An 18,952-nucleotide genomic window follows, 5' to 3' on the forward strand; every position below is an offset into this window, starting at 1 on the left:
GGTAGGGAAGGATGGTGTCGAGTGGAGACGAAGGTTCACGCCCGTACAGCAGAAAAAATGGCGAGAATCCGGTAGTTGCTTTTAACGGCGGTGTTATAGGCGTAGGTTATAAATGGGAGAATCTTGTCCCAATCGGAGTGATCGGAGGCAATGTACTTGGACATCATGTCACCTAGTGTTCGATTGAAGCGCTCTGTCAGTCCGTTGGTTTGAGGGTGGTACGCGCTGGCTGTCCGATGGATGGTTTGACATTCGCGTAGGAGCGCTTCGACAACCTCGGATAGGAAAGATTTGCCTCGATCACTTAGAAGTTCACGGGGGGCCCCGTGCCGCAGAATGAAATTATGAAGAAGAAAGGACGCGATAGTGGGTCCGGTGGCATCCTGAAGTGCTGCTGTCTCCGCATAGCGGGTGAGGTGATCGACGGCTACGATTATCCAACGATTCCCTGCAGGTGTACGGCAGAGGTCCATACAAATCGATGCCAACACGATCGAATGGTCGGTATGGGCACGGAAGGTGCTGTAGTGGAGCCGGCTAATGGAGAGGAGGCGGCTTGCGACGTTGGCAATCGATGCACGAACGCACATACTTACTGACGAAGGTATACATACCGCGCCAGTAAAAGCGCTGTCGCAACCGTTCGTAAGTCTTAAATACACCCACATGGCCACACTGCGGATCGTTATGGTAAGAGGCGCAGATATCACTTCGGAGGTGGCGAGGTACGACGAGCAGCCACTTACGGCCATCTGGCATATAGTTGCGTCGATAGAGAAGACGGTCACGAAGGGCGAAATGCTGCGCTTGACGACGAAGGGCGCGAGGAGCCGGTGAAAGTGACGAGTTCGTTAGAAGATCGATTAGTGATGTAAGCCACGGATCCTTGCGCTGTTCTGATGGCATGTCGTCGATGGACAAGGAAGCCAAGGCGGAGCTGGAGGCAGGGGACAACGGTGCGTCAGGCGACACTGGCGAGCGAGATAAGGCGTCTGCGTCGGAATGCTTACGCCCTGTACGATAGATGACTCGGATATCATACTCTTGTAGTCTAAGCGACCAGCGGGTAAGACGGCCGGTGGGGTCTTTTAGTGAAGACAACCAACATAAAGCGTGGTGGTCCGTAACAACATCAAATGCGCGCCCATACAAGTATGGCCGAAATTTCTGAAGCGCCCAAACAATTGCCAAGCATTCCTTTTCTGTCACCAAGTAGTTGGTCTCGGCCTTGGTCAGCGTTAGACTTGCGTACGCCACAACGTATTCATCAACACCGGGTTTTCGTTGGGCAAGAACAGCGCCGAGGCCGGCGTCGCTGGCATCGGTGTGCACTTCGGTAGGAGCAGCCGGATCAAAATGGCGCAATACGGGGGGTGAGGTAAGTATCGTGCGCAATTTCGCAAAAGCAGTATCGCAAGCCGGCGACCAGGCAGAAAGATCTTTGTGGGCGCTGAGAAGTCGCGTCAGCGGAGCAATGATGGTCGCAAAGCTCCGAACGAAACGCCTAAAATAGGAGCATAAGCCTATGAAGCTGCGAAGTTGCTTGATAGATGTTGGCTTCGGGAACTCAGCGACAGCGCGGAGTTTAGATGGATCAGGAAGGATGCCATCCTTGGACACTGAATGCCCTAAAATAGTAAGTTGGCGAGCGGCGAAATGGCACTTTTTCAGATTGAGCTGCAGACCAGCGTCGCTAAGACATTGCAAGACAGTTTCAAGGCGCGTTAGGTGGGTCGCGAAGTTGGGTGAAAATACTACGATGTCATCCAAGTAGCAGAGACATGTGTGCCACTTCAAACCGCGGAGAATATTGTCCATCATGCGTTCAAAGGTGGCGGGCGCGTTACACAGGCCAAACGGCATGACGTTGAACTCATAGAGCCCGTCGGGAGTGACAAAAGCTGTCTTGGGGCGATCGTCTTCAGCCATTGGAACTTGCCAGTAGCCAGGTCGTAAATCGATTGAAGAGAAAAATTCCGCTCCATGCAAAGTGTCCAGCGCGTCGTCTATGCGTGGCAGTGGATAGACGTCCTTTCGTGCGATCGCAATAAGTCGGCGGTAGTCCACACAGAATCGAATAGACCCGTCTTTCTTCTTGACTAAAACGACCGGGGATGCCCAAGGGCTACTGGAAGGCTTAATAACACCTCTGCGGAGCATCTCATCGACTTGTTCATCAATAATGCGGCGCTCTGAGGCTGATACACGATAAGGACGTTGGCGTAACGGGGCGTGCGTACCAGTATAGATGTGGTGGGCAACAGTTGATGTCCGACCCAAGGATGGCTGCTGGATGTCGAAGGAAGTTCGGAATCGGTTCAGCAAGTCGAAGAGCTTGGCGCGTTTATCTGGAGCGAGAGCACTGTCGATGGCTTTGTCAAAGGCAGCAAGAGGCGATGGAGGAGACGAGGTGGGCTAAGGGCACTTATGCTGTCGGAGATTGTGTCGGCACAGGCGGAGAGAAGCGGCGGGACGGTAACAAAATTTTCTGATCGAACAGGGTCGGCATGCCCAATGCACTCGCCACATTGCAACGTGAGTGGGTAGAACGAATCATTAGTAATGGCTAGTTCGGTGCGGCCGCTTCGTAGACTAAGGACGGCGAAGGGGAGTGGAAGACAGCGTCGTGAGACGAAAAGGGAAGATGGGGTGAAGAGCACTGTACAGTCATGATGAGCGGCACAGTTTATAGGCACAATAGCGGCAGATAAAGGCGGGATATCAGTAGCATCCGCAACGTGGCATTTGGCTTCCCCAAGAACGTTAACGGTGGACGGTGCGGTGCACAGCGGAGAAAGCTCTACTTCGGCACGAGCGCAATTAATTACAGCGCGATTGCGACGCAAGAAGTCCCACCCTAAAATAATGTCATGAGAGCAGTCACGAAGAACGATAAAACTGATGACGTAGAGAACGTCCTGAATGGTGACTCGGGCCGTGCAGGTACCGAGCGGTTTGATGTGCTCAGCAGTGGCGGTGCGCAAAGAAACCCCAGGAATACGGCAGAACAACTTTTCGTAACAAGCGGCACAGTCTAACATCAATAACCGACACAGCAGCACCAGTATCTACAAGCGCAAGAGTACAAACATTTTCAATGGTAACTTCTATTAAATTGTTCGGTGGCGAGGCAGGACTTTCACTGTTCGACGAAAGCGCAGTTCTTGCCTGCGGAACTGCGTCTAGTGGTTTTCCGGCATTGGCGAGCTAGAACGGCGGCGCATCGGCGACGGAGAGCGACGGCGCGGAGAGGTTGAGCGGTTGTCATAGGTTGAGCGGTTGTCATGCGAGAAGTGGTCAAAGTGAGAGGAGGGCTTAGGGGGCGCACGGAGAGGGGACGGCGGCTGCGCGTAGTTGACCGGGCTCTGATCGAAAGCGTACGGTGCCGAGCGACGGCGGCACAGGCGTGCAACATGGCCAGGGAGGCCACATGCAAAGCAAATCGGCCGATTGTCAGCTGTGCGCCAAGGGCGTAGAATAGGTGGCGCACGACGCTGAGTGAAAAATGCCTGCTGAGGCGAACCGTACGATGGAAAAGGCGCAGGAGGGGGTGGTCTTGCGGCAACCTCGGCATAAGACAGTGGACTGGGTCCGGGCGTCGGGACAGCGTCGGCATGGATGAGCGGAGCTGTCAGTGGAGCGGCATGAAGAGGTGGTTGTCGAGGGGGCGGAAGTGCTTCGGCAACTTGTTCCTGAATAACCTGGCGTATGTTCGAAGCGAGGTGTGAGCTGGATTGCGGAACGTTTGAAATTAATGATAATTGCCGGGCAACTTCTTCTCGTACGAAGTCTTTGATTTCCTGGATAAGTGCAGAGCTGACAGTGCCATCAGACATAGCCGCGATCGTGCCTTGAGGTTGTCGAGGGACGATGCGTTGGCGACGAAGTTCGTCGTAGCTTTGACACATCGTGACAACATCACTTACAGTGCGGGGCTCTTTGGCCATGAGGATGTTGAATACGCCTTCATGGATGCCAATCATGATGTGGCGAATCTTCTGAGCTTCAGTCATCGATGCATTTACACGATGGCACAAATCTAAAACGTCTTCGAGGTAAGGTTTCGCCTGTCTCCTGCACCCGCTCGCGCAAACGGTGTTCAGCGCGAAGCTTGCGGACCGCAGGGCGACCGAAAACATCCACAAAGCGAGATTTGAAGGAGGCCCAAGTTGGAATGTCAGCCTCGTGATTTGTGAACCACAGCTTTGCGACTTGCGTGAGGTAGAATATCACGTTGTTAAGCTTCAAGATGTCATCCCACTTATTGTGGGTGCTTACGCGTTCATACGACGAAAGCCAGTCCTCGACGTCCTGGTCGTCGGTACCGCTGAAGACCGGCGGGTCCCGCTGGCGACGCACCCCGGAGCATGGAATATAAGGGGCCGAGGTAGCGGGGCCGGTGGTGTTAGTGCTGGAGTCTGTCATTGAGGTAGGAATTCGGCGACTGCGGAGCTCCGGGGCGAGGAAATGGAAGAGAAATCCCGCGACCTCCACCAAGTGTTAAGCGGGGATCCAGGCACTGGTAGAGGGCACTGGTAGCGTGCAGGACCGGAGCGGGGGTGGCCTAGCTTGCAGTCAGCTGGTTGTTGTTGTTGCTGTCCAAATAACTTATGGCACATACCCACAGAGGGGGATCGGCCAAGAATTGGGTACTCAAGATCACTTCCTCTTCCTCTTTCTCGGCGATATGTCCACCTAATCTGAACTTCTTCTTTACATAATATATTTTTTTTTTCAAAACGCTTAGACTCAGTTTTGAGAGTCCCTGAAATAGTATTAGATAAGCTTCTTACTTCACTGAAACACAAGCTGTACAAATATTTTTGCTCTACCTTCTTTCATAGAACATAGTGTAGTGTGGTAATCTTCATCCTCGAGCGGGCCAGCGGCTTTTTACATAATCCTTCCCTTATTAGTTTTCTTTATACGAGCGAAAACAAAATCCGAAGACAAGCATTTATTTTAAATTTATATATAATATCAATTTGTTTCATTGAAAACGTTTTTCATTTCCGACTTAAGCGCCTAGAGCTATCTCGGCAATTCCAGTCTGCGTGCATGACACTCCACAATAAATCTGTAGTTTTTTAAACGCACACAAACATACTTTACAGATGCAGAAGACATGGCCTGCAGCTTGCCGTGTGTCAGCATTGTTTGAGTGCTGCTTAAATAGGCGTTGGAGAAGACCGCTTTGCAGAGCTAGATCCTAGTTTGATAATAAATTAAGGACTAACTTTGTTTAGCGTTAAAATTGATGGTGTTTAGCAGTATATCTTGTGGGAACATATTTCTCGTAGCTTTCCGTGGCTATGCGATGGATTATGTACCTTGTCCTGACTTGCACGGTAATCAACGCCAATACTACTTGTAAGTCTAATTATTGATGCAATTTTGCCCTCTTTTTATCTGTGTACTGATTTGATGACAGCTTATAAGTTATACATCTATGTACAATTAAAACAAATATTTATTTCTAGATTCTTTTTAAAAGGGTTCTCCATTAAAGAGCAATCATTTTTAGGCATGGGAATGTATTTTTAAAATGACGTCCCAAAGCCTATCAGGCTGAGAGAGGCACCGTAAAGAACAGCTTCGGCAATTTCGACAAGCTGAAGTCTTCTTACTTGCCCTAAGGTGGGAGAGTGCACGGTTGCCTTTTTGCAGCCATACAGTGAAAGGCGGCCGCCGAGACCGGAATTTATTCTTTACAAGGACACCGCGGCGAAATTTCGATGTATGAGAAACCTGAATATTTTATACTAAAAAGCCATCTCCCACGATTCCACTGCCAAAACTATACGAAAGTATCTCAAGTACCCCGATTGCTTCCACCTGTAAAGAGTTTTGCTTCTTTCATATTTCTTTTTCATCCAAAAAGCTTCGTACTGCCTCGGATTACTTTGTCAACAAAATTATATGTATAAGTTTTAACGTCGACAAGCACCAAGCGGTATTAAAGTGAAAGCCTTTATGATGTCACGAGTGTGGACAGGATTTTGCATTTGAGCGGAGGCTGCTAACGTTATTGTCTAGGAATCAGTTGATTTATGCGCAAAAAAGTGATTATATAAGGTAGACATGAATAAATGTGTTTGCTTGCAAAATTTTGTCGTGCGTTATTCAGTTTCTTAACCAGAGCCAGAAAAGTCAATTCCAGGTCAAAAGCGAAGGACGTCGATATAACGCGCAGACGTCAAAAAACAACCTAGGACTTGGAAATTGGGCAACATCTTGCTAAACCTTGCAAAGCTTTTGACAGGCCTCTTCATTTCTTTACAAAATATCGAAACCAATCAGTCAAGAGCAAAGGAGGAAGACAGAAGTAAAAGACAAAACAGAGTACAAACATTAAATGGTAGAGAAAAATATCCAAAAGAGAGAAAAGTACAAAGCGTAGACAAGAAACAAAAAGTACAAAACAAGAGAAAAAGGAGCAAAAAGGAAAAAAAAAAGAAGCAAAGGAGCGAAAAAGCGGCAAATTAGTGCAGAGTTGCAGGAAAGGCTTTCATCTCACCTCACTTAAAAGAGATCAGTGCCTACAATAACCTCTTTGGGATATCATGTTTCAGCGGTATTTCAAGATGGACACAACATGTTGGTACCATTAAGTGGCAATAACGTTTTAGATTTGTAAGAGCTAATGTGTCCTAATCTTGTGCCTGAATATCGCCGCTTCCTTGCTGAACTAACGGTATATATATTGGGCCCCTCCGCAAGGACACATTTTGAGTGGACACTGAATTACTGTCATTTGCAATGCTCCTGCCCGTATTACTTGTTTATAAAGGTGTACGTGAAGGAGCTCTTGAGTCTTGTTCTGCTGAGGAGAATTTCGGGGCATTTTAAAATTATGAAAACGAGGGAAGCAATCTTACTTGCTTCAAAGGCGGTTTTCACCTGGAATATTGAGCACACATTTGCTGCAAAGTAACTCGAGCGATTTTCTGAATTCGTTTATTCCAATGTCTTTATCGTATGGTCATTTTCTTTTTCAGTACCTACATTCGACCTCAATTTAGAGCGTAAGTATTGAGAAGCCCCCTTGTGTTAGTTGTTAAATACGCAGTATGAAAGTCCATCATGCGCATTGAGCATATAAACGAATCCTTTTCTTGTGCTCATTTGCCATAATATCTTGACACTGGTTTTTCCGCCAAATATAAGCATTAAGTGATAAATTTTTGCTGAGTTAAACACTGACTTTCTTCAGAATTCGCCCTTGTAATAATTTTCTGCGAGACATTTTCCTAAAGAGCAGTTAACTACACTTTGGAAATCTGTGCAGAATATACAATGGAAAATTCCTCGCAGATATCTGGCGGCGCATTCGTTTTATTCCGATCTGATTTTATATACTTGCGCTATATGGCATGGAAGCGTAAACGCATCGCAGTAAGAAGCTCTCTAGTGTATGATTCCCCTCATAACACTTTTGGTAAGATGGGAAGAGAGAAAGATAAAGAGATGAAACTGCAGCGAGCTTAAATGTGTAATTTTCAAAATGCCATCATCCAATGCCAAAATTGAAATAAAGGAAAATGTAAGCGAGCAGGAAGCATTGCTTGCAATTGTTTGCGAGAATTTGCACCGCAATCTTGTGTCATATTATAGCGAATATAGCCAGCAAACAAGGCGAACATTCATATTAATCTATACGAACAGAAAAACAACCATATTAGGAAGAGTAATGTAAAAGTGTAAATTGTGCTATACACATTTCAGTACGTCTAATACTTAAGGAAACTTATATTCGTTAAAATTATAAAAATAAAACTTTGCCGATCAGATATATTTGTCAGATATGGAAGCGAAAGGTCCTCAGTTGTTTTCGCCACTCCTAATGAAGTTAATTCATCAAGAAAATTGGCCGGGGCTTAGCTTTAGTTAGGTCCGGCAAGTTGTGTAAGCAATGGCAGATGGTGAACGCGAGTATATACCCCCGACTCCGCCACCTACCTCTCTATTGTGATATCAAAACGAGCGCAGCGCCTCCAACAGAAGGAACGCAATACGCCGTCTTCACACGTGGCTACCGGCCGTCGCTAAGCGACGACTCGTATGCCGTCAGAGGTTATTCTAAAGGTCAAACGTGGCTACCGGTCGCCGCTACGCGAAATGCCGTACATGAGTGTAGCATTTCTTTCCCGATAAAACTTAGTAAGTCACGCAAATAGCTCCAATTTTAGTCACGTTCAAGTTATTATGATGGCACACGATGTGTTGTGCGGTTATAAAGTTACAGTTATGTCAGAAATATCAATGTTCTGAAAGCTTTTTTTTTAACCCTAATTGCATATGAATGCGGAAAGAAATTTACTGAATTTGAACGTCTTAAGTCGATTGTAAAAGATCTGGAGGCGAAGGATAATTGGTATATCGTCAACCGGAGCACCTACTGTATCGAACGTTATGGAGAATAATTGTATGTGTATATTATAAATATATATATATATATATATATATATATATTATTTCAGTCTAGCGAATAATAAGAATAGTATAGAAGATTTCTGTGAATTCTTACTGTTTTGGGGGCAACAACTCTTTTTGTTCAGACACATTTCACAATGAGGCGCTTTACAATATTTATTCTTACTTGAAATCTGCTCAATTGTCCCTAATAAATCTCGGTGGGCTTAACTCCAGCTTATAGAAAAGTATATGGCGAAGTTTCAAGTTTTTTGTCCCACCACTAATTGAGAAACATTGAAACGTTCTCTCCCAAATTTCATGAGCTACTATTCTTCTTTAAGATTGTGTGCATTTTCTTGCGCAATAAAACCCGATATAATCTTGCCTGTACGTGAGCATTTTCCTACTAAAAAACGTTTTCAGGTATTTACACGGCTATCTACGAGTGCTCCTTAAAGGTGTATGTAGCCATTCTTCTCTACTTTGCTATAAACATGCGTGTTTCTAATGCGCTAATATAATACTGATGATTGATTTTGGTGAATAATCTTTTTCCCTTTAGTTGGCGAGCCGGAGAAGGGAAAAGACTTTTGTGGATTTCAATATCTCCACAATGGCAATGACTCGGTGAGGTTGCTCGAAATACTTTAAAAATTAGTTGCGCCGATAAGCTCGTGGTGCTCAGGAGATAGTCGCTGAACGAAGACACAGGGGCGACATTCTCCCACAGTCATCCATTGTCATTCATCATGATCCTCTTTCTTCTCCTCTTCCTCTTCCGCAGTGCAGAATAGCAGGCCAGATTATAATCATTTGGGCCAACCTCTCTGCCGTTCATATACATAAACACATCTATCTCTCTATCTGTGTAGAAACGAACAGCCACGACCAACAGGCGCAAGGCTCGTAGCTCGTCTTTCTCTTTTCAGAAAATCTGTTCGGCTTGTGACTCTCTAGTGGCTCATATAGCTGTCTTTCGATCGGCAACACCGACAAAGGCATACACCAAAAACAACGCGGCTTCATCGCCACATGTTGCAAAGGATAATATATTTAATCTAGAAGAATAATAAGAACTCATTGATAATATAATAAAGGAAACTCATTTTAAAGTTCCTTCTTTACATATTAATGTAAGCTTAGGAATCTTAAACTTAATTTACATCTTTCCGGGGAAGCACAATGCAAGCAACATTGATCACAGAGCACACGAATCCATAGAGTTTCTTACCTTACCTAGAGGGAAAGCTGTGCCGCCGTCTATGGGAGTTTACATGGAGTTTCCAGACGGCCAGTTCAGCCACCATGGGCGCTCAAAGCATCATGGGCCGGAGAGCTACCGAGTGCAGAACTACAACTTTTGGCCAAAACTAATGCAAAGATAAACGTTGTTCTACCGTAAATAATGTCCTAAGATTGAATATTATGACTCTAAATTGCAAAAAGAGAGAGGAACAGCATGTCAGTGTGAGATTTATCTAATATAAGCGATGACTCTTTCTCCTATTGGCTTAGTTTTCAGCAGCACAAATACCAATATTTCCCACTTAATAGCAAAATTTGAAACAGAAAAACGTTATAACAATAGTTATGGTTGTGCAATCACTTAAGGAAGTTTTTAGTGGTATTTCGGGAAACAGAAAACATTTATTGGCGACGTCTGCTTTTGCGCCTTCGCTACTATGGCTTTCGCGGGCTATGTACGCACCTTCAAATGATGATGATGACGAAAAAAAAACATCGCAGTAACGCCACTCCACGTACCCGAGAAAAACCGACTGTCCCGCAACAAGTAGCACACCGGCCCATGATTTTTAGCGCACCCATGGTGGCTGAAGTGCAGCGCCCTCAGCTTTCCCTCTAGGTAGTGTAAGGAACTCTATGCACGAATCAGTCTGTTACGTGTATTTTGTTAACATAGTTGGATGCTTCAATATTTCGCGACAATGGCGAAACAGCGGAATGGATAAATCAGACTAATATGGTCACCCTCAGTGAGTCCGGTTTAACGGCCGATGCTTTGATAGGGTGCTATTAAGACAACTACCCCTGCAACTTTGGAGCTTCCACTACCACGTGTTGCCACTTTGCTATCCCTGTCTAATTGGCCTATAAAGATTCATTGCCGCGACTGTTTCCGTCTCTTGTTGTATAATATTGTTTTTAGAACACTATTTCCGTTGTCTTACGGTGGCAATTTCGGAATTTATTCCGCCTAGATATGTTTCTATTTCCATTTTCTAACGTCTTCTTTGTTTTAGTTTTACGTGCAACGCTGGTGCTCGTTGGTACACCTGAATTGCACACATGCGATGAATGATCCTTCTCAATTCAGTTAAGTGAAACTCAGCCGAGCGCATTTTTTTTCCACACTGGGTAGGAAAAGTCAGCCATTCGTTCAAATAAATCACAATGTATGCCAAACATTCAATATTTAAACGACGCTGTTGCTTTCTGCATGGGCGCACAAATAGTTGTTGCAGAAGTTGATTAACGACATTCTTCACAAAGCCATATCGAACAGTTGAAACCTTATGAAGCAGTGTTGTCATTCACTACCGCATGTGCATATTTACTCCTTATGATTGCTACAAGTGCTTACCTAAAAGCGCACGACTTCAGTACTTTCCTTTATAGCATGCAGCGATTCAGTTGCCTTATGATAAAATAAATTGTAATCTTTTTTATGCACTTCTGCGGTGTGAAACATAAATTGTTTGTTTTCATTGTCTCAATTTTTTTTCCTCACAGAGCCCCACTGCTTGAAGGTGGAGATGCAAACTGAAAGCCACTAGACTATTCAATGGGAGAAAATGCTACGTAAGCTAATTTTTGCACGTTCCTCTATGCACGCGTATCGACTTGATATTTTGACGCCCCCATCGTATTAAGTATTTTGCTTTTATTTTAGCGAGTTTCTGTTCTTGAACACGTTTTGCGCAGAGGAAATATTAGTTCATTCATTGCCGACCGCGAGTCTCCTACATTCTGCAGACAAACATACAGCTCGGGTTACAGTCCTTAGGCCAATCTATTAAATGTCCAGGTGGCGCGGAATCTCTTTCAGTGCGAACTTTTATTCTGTTTCATGATGCATGTTCACTTTTAAATCAGCTTTACTGTGACTAAACGGTTTCTTCCAATATCCGCTTCTCAGCAGCCCCTGATATTCCATCATTGCGAGCCGCCATACTCATGCTACATAAAAATCAGCAGTGTATTATAAATGAAAATCTAATCAAGCGATTACGATAATAATCAAAGAAAAAAACAGTTATCTCTTTTTTCGAGGAATGTTTAGAAAAATAGTTTCGGTTGACATTTTGAAAACATTTTATGGAATACTCAATTTCTCCTGCCACAACGACCTCAACTGAATCACCTCCCTGTAACCATTTATTGGTAATAAGTGCTTAACCACTACCACAACGAACTACTCAGTCATGTTTGCTGAATAATGTGCTCTCGGGAACTCATGCCAGAAGTTTCCGTCTTTATTTCTTCAGCGCTTCAGCGCTATTCTTCAGATGCTGCAACCTGTTTTGCTCAACAGAGGTAATGAACAAAAACGGAAAACAGTAGTATTTAATGTTTCTGTTACTGCATTTTGTTGATTAAACATAAGGCTATATCTACTCTTGATACGGCAACGTATGACCTCCCATGCCTTCTATTTAGTTTTTGGGAGCCCATAACTCTTATTGTACTGACCGATATTTTATATCTTAAAAGCTGGTATTCCGAAATCTAAGAGATACATGACGTGGCTATGCTTGTAAGAGGGTTATGCTGCTAAGTATATATCATATACATTATAGAGGCCCGTATGATGAAAAGCTGAACAGGGGTTAATGGGGTACACCTCAGTTCGCAGATGAGCGAACGTTTCGACAAGTATCATATACATTATAGAGGCCCGTATGATGAAAAGCTGAACAGGGGTTAATGGGGTACACCTCAGTTCGCAGATGAGCGAACGTTTCGACAAGTGGACTTTGTCTTCGTCTGGGCCCAGACGAAGATAAGTCCCCTTGTCGAAACGTTGGGGCATTTGCGAACTGAGGCGTACCCCATTTACCCTTGTTCAGTTCTTCTTCATACCGTGCAAACCATCTTCTTCCTGTCGTTCTACCTACATTATAGAGCCTGTTATCGAAATGCGTATTCGTCTTTAAACTTGTAATTTAATTGATATATATATATATATATATATATATATATATATATATATATATATATATATATATATATATATATATATATATATATATATATATATATATATATATATATAGACATATATATATATATATATATATTATTTGAAGGAGTTATGCTGTGAAAAATTGAAGGGTGTCAAAGTGTCGAAGGCAAAGACCATTAACATCAGTCAAATCGGCGGGGATGGTCCGAGTGAAGCGCTTTTTCCTAGCTTCGCGTAGCAAAGATATCGAAAACAATTTTTAATTATGCCGTACAACGGCCGCCATTAGAATGAAGAACATGCCTGCCTCTGACCGTATTTTAGATTATTTAATTTCACATTTTCAATAATCACTGCGTACGGCTGTAACCTGAAGCTCAGATTGCGTTTTGATAGCTTTGAAGTTATAACAGAAGTTGCAAATTATCAAAAAACTTCTCCCAGTTGAAATTTTTAATGGAAAAATAAAATTCCTCTAAGCAGAATTAGTAAGAATCTCTTTAAAATTTTATGTATCAACGGGAGCGTCTATATTTGCATATTTTCTCTGTGTAATTAGAACACTGCGATAAAGAACTGTTTTGTGGCGTTTCATCCGTGCGTCAATCATAACATATTGTCTGTAATCTGTACGCCAGCAATTATAATTGCCGTGCACTTCACTGCCACCGTGCAAAGAAGGTTGCAACATGTCGTACACCCTAAGGTTCTAATGGTACTTAAAAACACGTTCTTTTTTTCCTGTCCCCGAAATGATCTCATTTTCTACCTGGAATTTTTTAGCTTAGTTGTTTGTTTCGTGGAGCCTTTGATGCTAGGTTTACTCTTGCCCCATCAAGGTGCCTAATATGTTCGCCTTTGCACACGTCAGCTTAAAGGAATACAATTGTTTTCCAATGGACTAATAGGGAAGCAGCTAAGTGCGCAGCTCTTATGCAAAAACCGCACTCTCTATGTATCCCACAAGATCGCAAAAAGGGTTCGTACAAAGATAAATTTGGCTTCCTTATACGACGGGCCGTTCAGAGCACACTGCATTTGATTGCTTGGATTCACCTAAACTAGCTATATTATTTCGGATTTGTCTTTGTGATTTCAACAAGGTAGTCCATGAAACATTTGCAGCAGTACAGGCTTTCTCGTGCAAAAGAGCGGTCAAGACCATTCTTTTATTTGCCTCTACAATGCAATCGAAATACACTGAAATTTTGATTATGATACATGGGGAAGAATGAAATCGGCTATTCGCTAGCTACCACAGCAGTGGATAATACAGGATAGGCTTCACTAGCGCAGCCAGAAATATTTTTCGCTGGATGTTATACACCAGTTGGAAAAATGGACGTAAAATATCAAAGGAAATGGTAGATGCAGTGATTATATAATTTTGTCGCGTGTTCTGACAATAAAAAAAACCCCTCCCACCCTAGCTATGACTCTCAGTGGCATAATATAACAATTATGAATTCATGGGCTCCCTGTTTATTCGTGCCGTTCGAGCCGCATCAGGAGCACCTCTTTCATTTGAGGTTCAGGGCACCTTTTTTTTCTGGAGGGCGATAAATATAGAGCTCTGGTACATATCGTACTCTAATGTCTAGCGCCTAGGTCGGCACATTCACATTACGATTGCTCTGGAGAGGCTATAGATTTTATTGTTCATTCTGTAAAATGTATGTATTGTGGATCCCCAAATTTTTTTTTTCAAAATGCAAACCCATCACATAATTTCATATTCTATATTGCGCTCCAGTTAGTCATGATAAGCTCAGGAAAAGGGACCTAAAATCGCGCATATCGCTTTTTGCAGGCAATTTCCAATGAATTCTTCCTTCAAATGAAACCATCAGTTTAGAGCACGTGCCCGGTAGGCAAGTGCCGGGATTGCATATGTCAACCAACCGGCAAATCCGAGCCATGCGAAAAGCGGGAGCCTGGGAACCCTAAATAAAGTTTAGTAGAAGTGTTGTATTTGATTTCTCCTGCAATTGTCCCCTAAGTGGGAGACAACTCCATTACACATCGCTACCAATATTCAGATCACTAGGATGATACGCCACATTGCAACCAGATACGATGAGTTCGGGAAGAAATATGCAATTCCCCACTATAGGCAATCTTTTTGTCAAATATCCGTAAAATCGGCGTTTTCCTATGCCTATGCCTAGCGTGACAGGAGGACAAGACGCAGTTAGGCTTGCGTAAACAAATATACAGCACTCCTCTTGCCTCTGGCATGCACAGTACGTTTAGTCAAATCAGGAAAATACAGACGACCTGGCAAGAAAATCTCTTCCATACTACAAAAAAAACACTGGGACCTATGTGTCAAGTGAAGCATTTGAACTATGGACCGAAGACGTGAACTTCGATTAATGATTAGCCAAAATATGTTTCTTACTGAATTCCAAACAACATGCACCCATTGTATAATAATGCGGAGGTATGTGGGCGCCATGGCCAAATGCAAGCGAATCTAAAAAAAAAAAAACGCGTAGATACGCTGTGCGTGGTGGCCGCCAGTGCATCCTTTTAATAGCTGTAACTGTTACAAAGTATGATGTCAAGCTAAACTCACGCTGAGGTGCATCAATCACGCTAACACTGCACCAAACCTTAACCTTCGTGTATTCACACACCAGCCAAGTCTATGTACCATATTAAACAATAGCCTTAATTTTACTCTTTACTTTTTTACACTACTCGCAAAACATCCTTAGCCTCATTCCCTGTATGCTTCGTTCACTAAGCATGCAGAGGAAAGAGGATTGAAAGCTACGACTTATCAAGATGCTCCAACAGGTCTACACAGCGATTCCCACACAAAAGATGAGATAGATAAGAAGTGTAACTTCAGGAAAGTCAATCATTATTATCATCAGGGCTGTACCCAATGCTGGAGAAAGGCCTCTCGCATTCACCGCCAGTTATTACAGTTATGTGCTAGCTGCATCTACCTGATCCCTGTGAACGTCTTAGCTTCATTCGCCCACCTAACTTTCTGCAGCCCCTTCTACGCTTTTCTTGCCTTGGAATACAATTTGTTCCCTCAAGCCACCACAGGTAATCCTCTCTTTGTAATACATACGCTGCCCATAACCATTTCTCCTGATTTCCACTAGAATTTAAGCAGCTCAAGTTATTTCTCTAACCCACTCTGCCTGCTTCCTATCTCTTAACATTGCACGTACCATTTTGCATTCCATGGCCCTCAGCGTTGCCTTCAACTTGAGCAGAACCCTTTTCGTTAGCCTCCAGGTTTAAGCCCCACATGTGACTATAGGTAAGATGCAACAGTTGTACACTTTCCTCTTGAGAAATACCGGTATGATACTGGTTTTAATATGCGAGTACTTGCCAAATGTGCTCCACCCCAATCTATTCTCTTAGTTATTTCCCTTACAGGGTCCGTATCTTCGGTTCCTACCTATCCTAGGCAGACACATTCGCCTATCACTTCCAGTGCTTCGCTATCTAAGGTAAAACCGCCACTCTTTCCAGAGACGATGAATATTACCTTAGTCCGGTTCATATTGATTTTCAAGCATACCTTTCTGCTTTTCCACCATACGTCTTCAAAGTTCGCGGTTTATCCCCCGAGTTACATAGCAAGGCAATGTATTCCCAAACTGCTATTCCAAGTGTCTGAAATCTTGCTGTAAGTAAGCTGTGAATAATCCCGGAGGATTGTGTCACTTTGCCTTACACCTTCTTATGGGATTTTTGTTACTTTCTTCAAGCAGAACTATTGTTGATGCGCAGCCACTATAGATATTGTAAAAGAAGGCGAGGTCGTGACGGCAAGGACAGCCAAGCCTTGTCTAGCGTTTTAATCCGATCACGAACTCACGCGCGCGCCGGAGCCGGCGCCGCGGGACGATGATGATGGTATGTACAAATGAAAGAAGAAGATCATGGCATGTACAAATGAAAGAAGGTCCACAGAAGGCTCACACAATCTGCCCGGGGGGTCGGAAGCGGCCAGCCTGGTCGCTCCTAATTAACCGATGTACCGCGGCGCACAAACGGTTTCAAGCGAGAAACATGAACAATTTCAGTTCCACGGTGGCGTCGATCGGCTGGGGGATCAACAGGCGCGACTTTGTAGTTAACTGGAGAAGTTTGGCTGATAATCTGGTAGGAACCAAGGTAGCGGTGGTGGAATTTGTCACTAAGGCCAGGGGTGCGCAGTGGTGTATACAGCAGTACTTCGTCACCGGGACGATAAGAGACCACGCGATGCGTAGAATCGTAGCAACTCTTGCGGTCTTCCTGGCACGCTGCTGTGTTGAGGCGGGCAAGATGACGGCATCTGGCCACACGAGATAAGAACTGGGTAGGTACTGATGTGGAGTAGTCGGGCGTAGAGAAGAAGGAAGCGTCGAGAATTGTAGTGGGAGGACGGCCATAAACGAGGAAAAATGGAGAATAACCGGTAGTCCGTTGTACTGCTGTGTTATAGGCGAAAGTGACGAATGGTAGAATAGTGTCCCAATTTCGATGATCCGGTGTGATGTACATGGAGATCATATCAGATAAAGTGCGGTGAAATCGCTCAGTCAGCCCGTTAGTCTGGGGATGGTAGCTTGAGGTTGTCTTATGAAGGGTGGATGACGCGTGAAGAACTTCGGCAACGACTGCCGATAAGAAGGCCGTCCCGCGGTCGCTTAGGAGCATCCGAGGAGCGCCATGGCGCAATACAATTGATCGCAAAAAGAAATTTGCTACTTCTTGAGCGGAACCGGTCGGTACAGGTGCTGTCTCAGCGTAGCGTGTAAGGTGGTCGACAGCTGTTATAATCCAATGGTTACCCCCATCGGAGAGAGGTAGGGGACCATATAAGTCGATGCCGACTACGTCGAATGGCGTGGCGGGACAGGGAACAGGTTGTAGAAGGCCAGCGGGCGAAGACGTCGGCCGTTTGCGACGTTGGCACAGAAGGCAGGATGCGACGTATTTGGCAACGCAGGAAGATAGGCCAGGCCAAAAGAATCGTTTTTTCACTCGGTCGTAGGTTTTGTCAACACCAAGGTGACCTGCAGTAGCGTCATCGTGGAGAGCCGCCAGTATACGTGGACGAAGCACACGCGGCACGACTGGGATCCAGCGAGTTCCATCAGGGCAATACACGAAGCGGAGTAGGATGCCATCTTCGAGCTTAAAATTGCGAAGTTGTCGGCGAAGCCGAGCATTGGGTGGGTCCGAAGCGCCAATAAGGCGGTCGATGATGGGTCGGCAGCAGGCATCGGCTAATTGCTGTGAGCGGAGAGCGTGTTTGTTTTCAGAGTCATCAAATGAAACTGTTGTGATATACGTCGGAGAAAGAGATGGTCGGCTGTGGTCATAGGTGGAAATGGATTGGGAAGAAAAACAGCAAACCGATTCCGAAAGCGGACAGCGAGAAAGAGCGTCGGCGTCTTGGTGTTGGCGACCCGATTTATAAGTGACGTCGAAATTGTATTCTTGCAGGCGTAGAATCCAACGGCCAAGTCGGCCTGTCAAATTTTTGAGCGAGGACAACCAGCAAAGAGCATGGTGATCGGTCACAATATCTTCCAGTACTTTCAGGTATAGCTTGTCTACATCCTAATTTCTTGATGCATGCATACTGCCGAGGTCTCTACTGAGTCAAATGCTTCTTCGTAACCAATGAATGCTATGTATAAGAGGTCGTTATATTCCAAGACTTTTTCGGCCACCTGGTTGATGGTATGGCCATAATCGATAGTAGAGGACCCTTTCCAAAAACCGGCTTGATCGTTTTCTTGATTGAAGTTTCAGGTTGTCGTGATTCTGTTAGCGATTGCTTCTGTTAGCGATTGCTTTAGTAATAGTTTATACAAAAAAAGATAGTAAGCTATTTGATCTGTAATTTTTCAAATTCCTATTGTCCCTCTTCTGTTGAAGCAGTTAGTGATAGCGTCTGCTGTGGTTCCGGAACCGTCAAATCCTGCCATTGAAATCCAATTTGTTACCCTTAGCAACCATACGTTGCCTCCTCTTTGAACCTATATGTCATGCATATGCCCGTTTTTTCTTGCTAATTACTGAGGGAATTTAACCAACTCGAGTTCCTTCTCTGACCCACTTGTTTTTCTGACTCTGCTCGTTTAGTTTTTCATAACGTAACATACATCATTTTTAGTTGCATTGCTGTCTGTAATGCCCTCTACTTAAGAAAAACCCTTTTCTTTAGCCCAGCCGCGGTAACGCAAACGCCTCTGCCTAAGCACGACCCTTTTGTTTAGCCCCACGGCGGTGGTGCAATGGTTAGGGCGCTCGACTACTGTGCCCAAGGCGGCGAAATTGATTCCCGGCTGCTGCGGTCGTTTT

This window comes from Amblyomma maculatum, chromosome 7 (assembly GCF_055883805.1).
Source record: "Amblyomma maculatum isolate TAMU_Amacu chromosome 7, ASM5588380v1, whole genome shotgun sequence".
Classification (NCBI taxonomy): Eukaryota; Metazoa; Arthropoda; class Arachnida; order Ixodida; family Ixodidae; genus Amblyomma; species Amblyomma maculatum.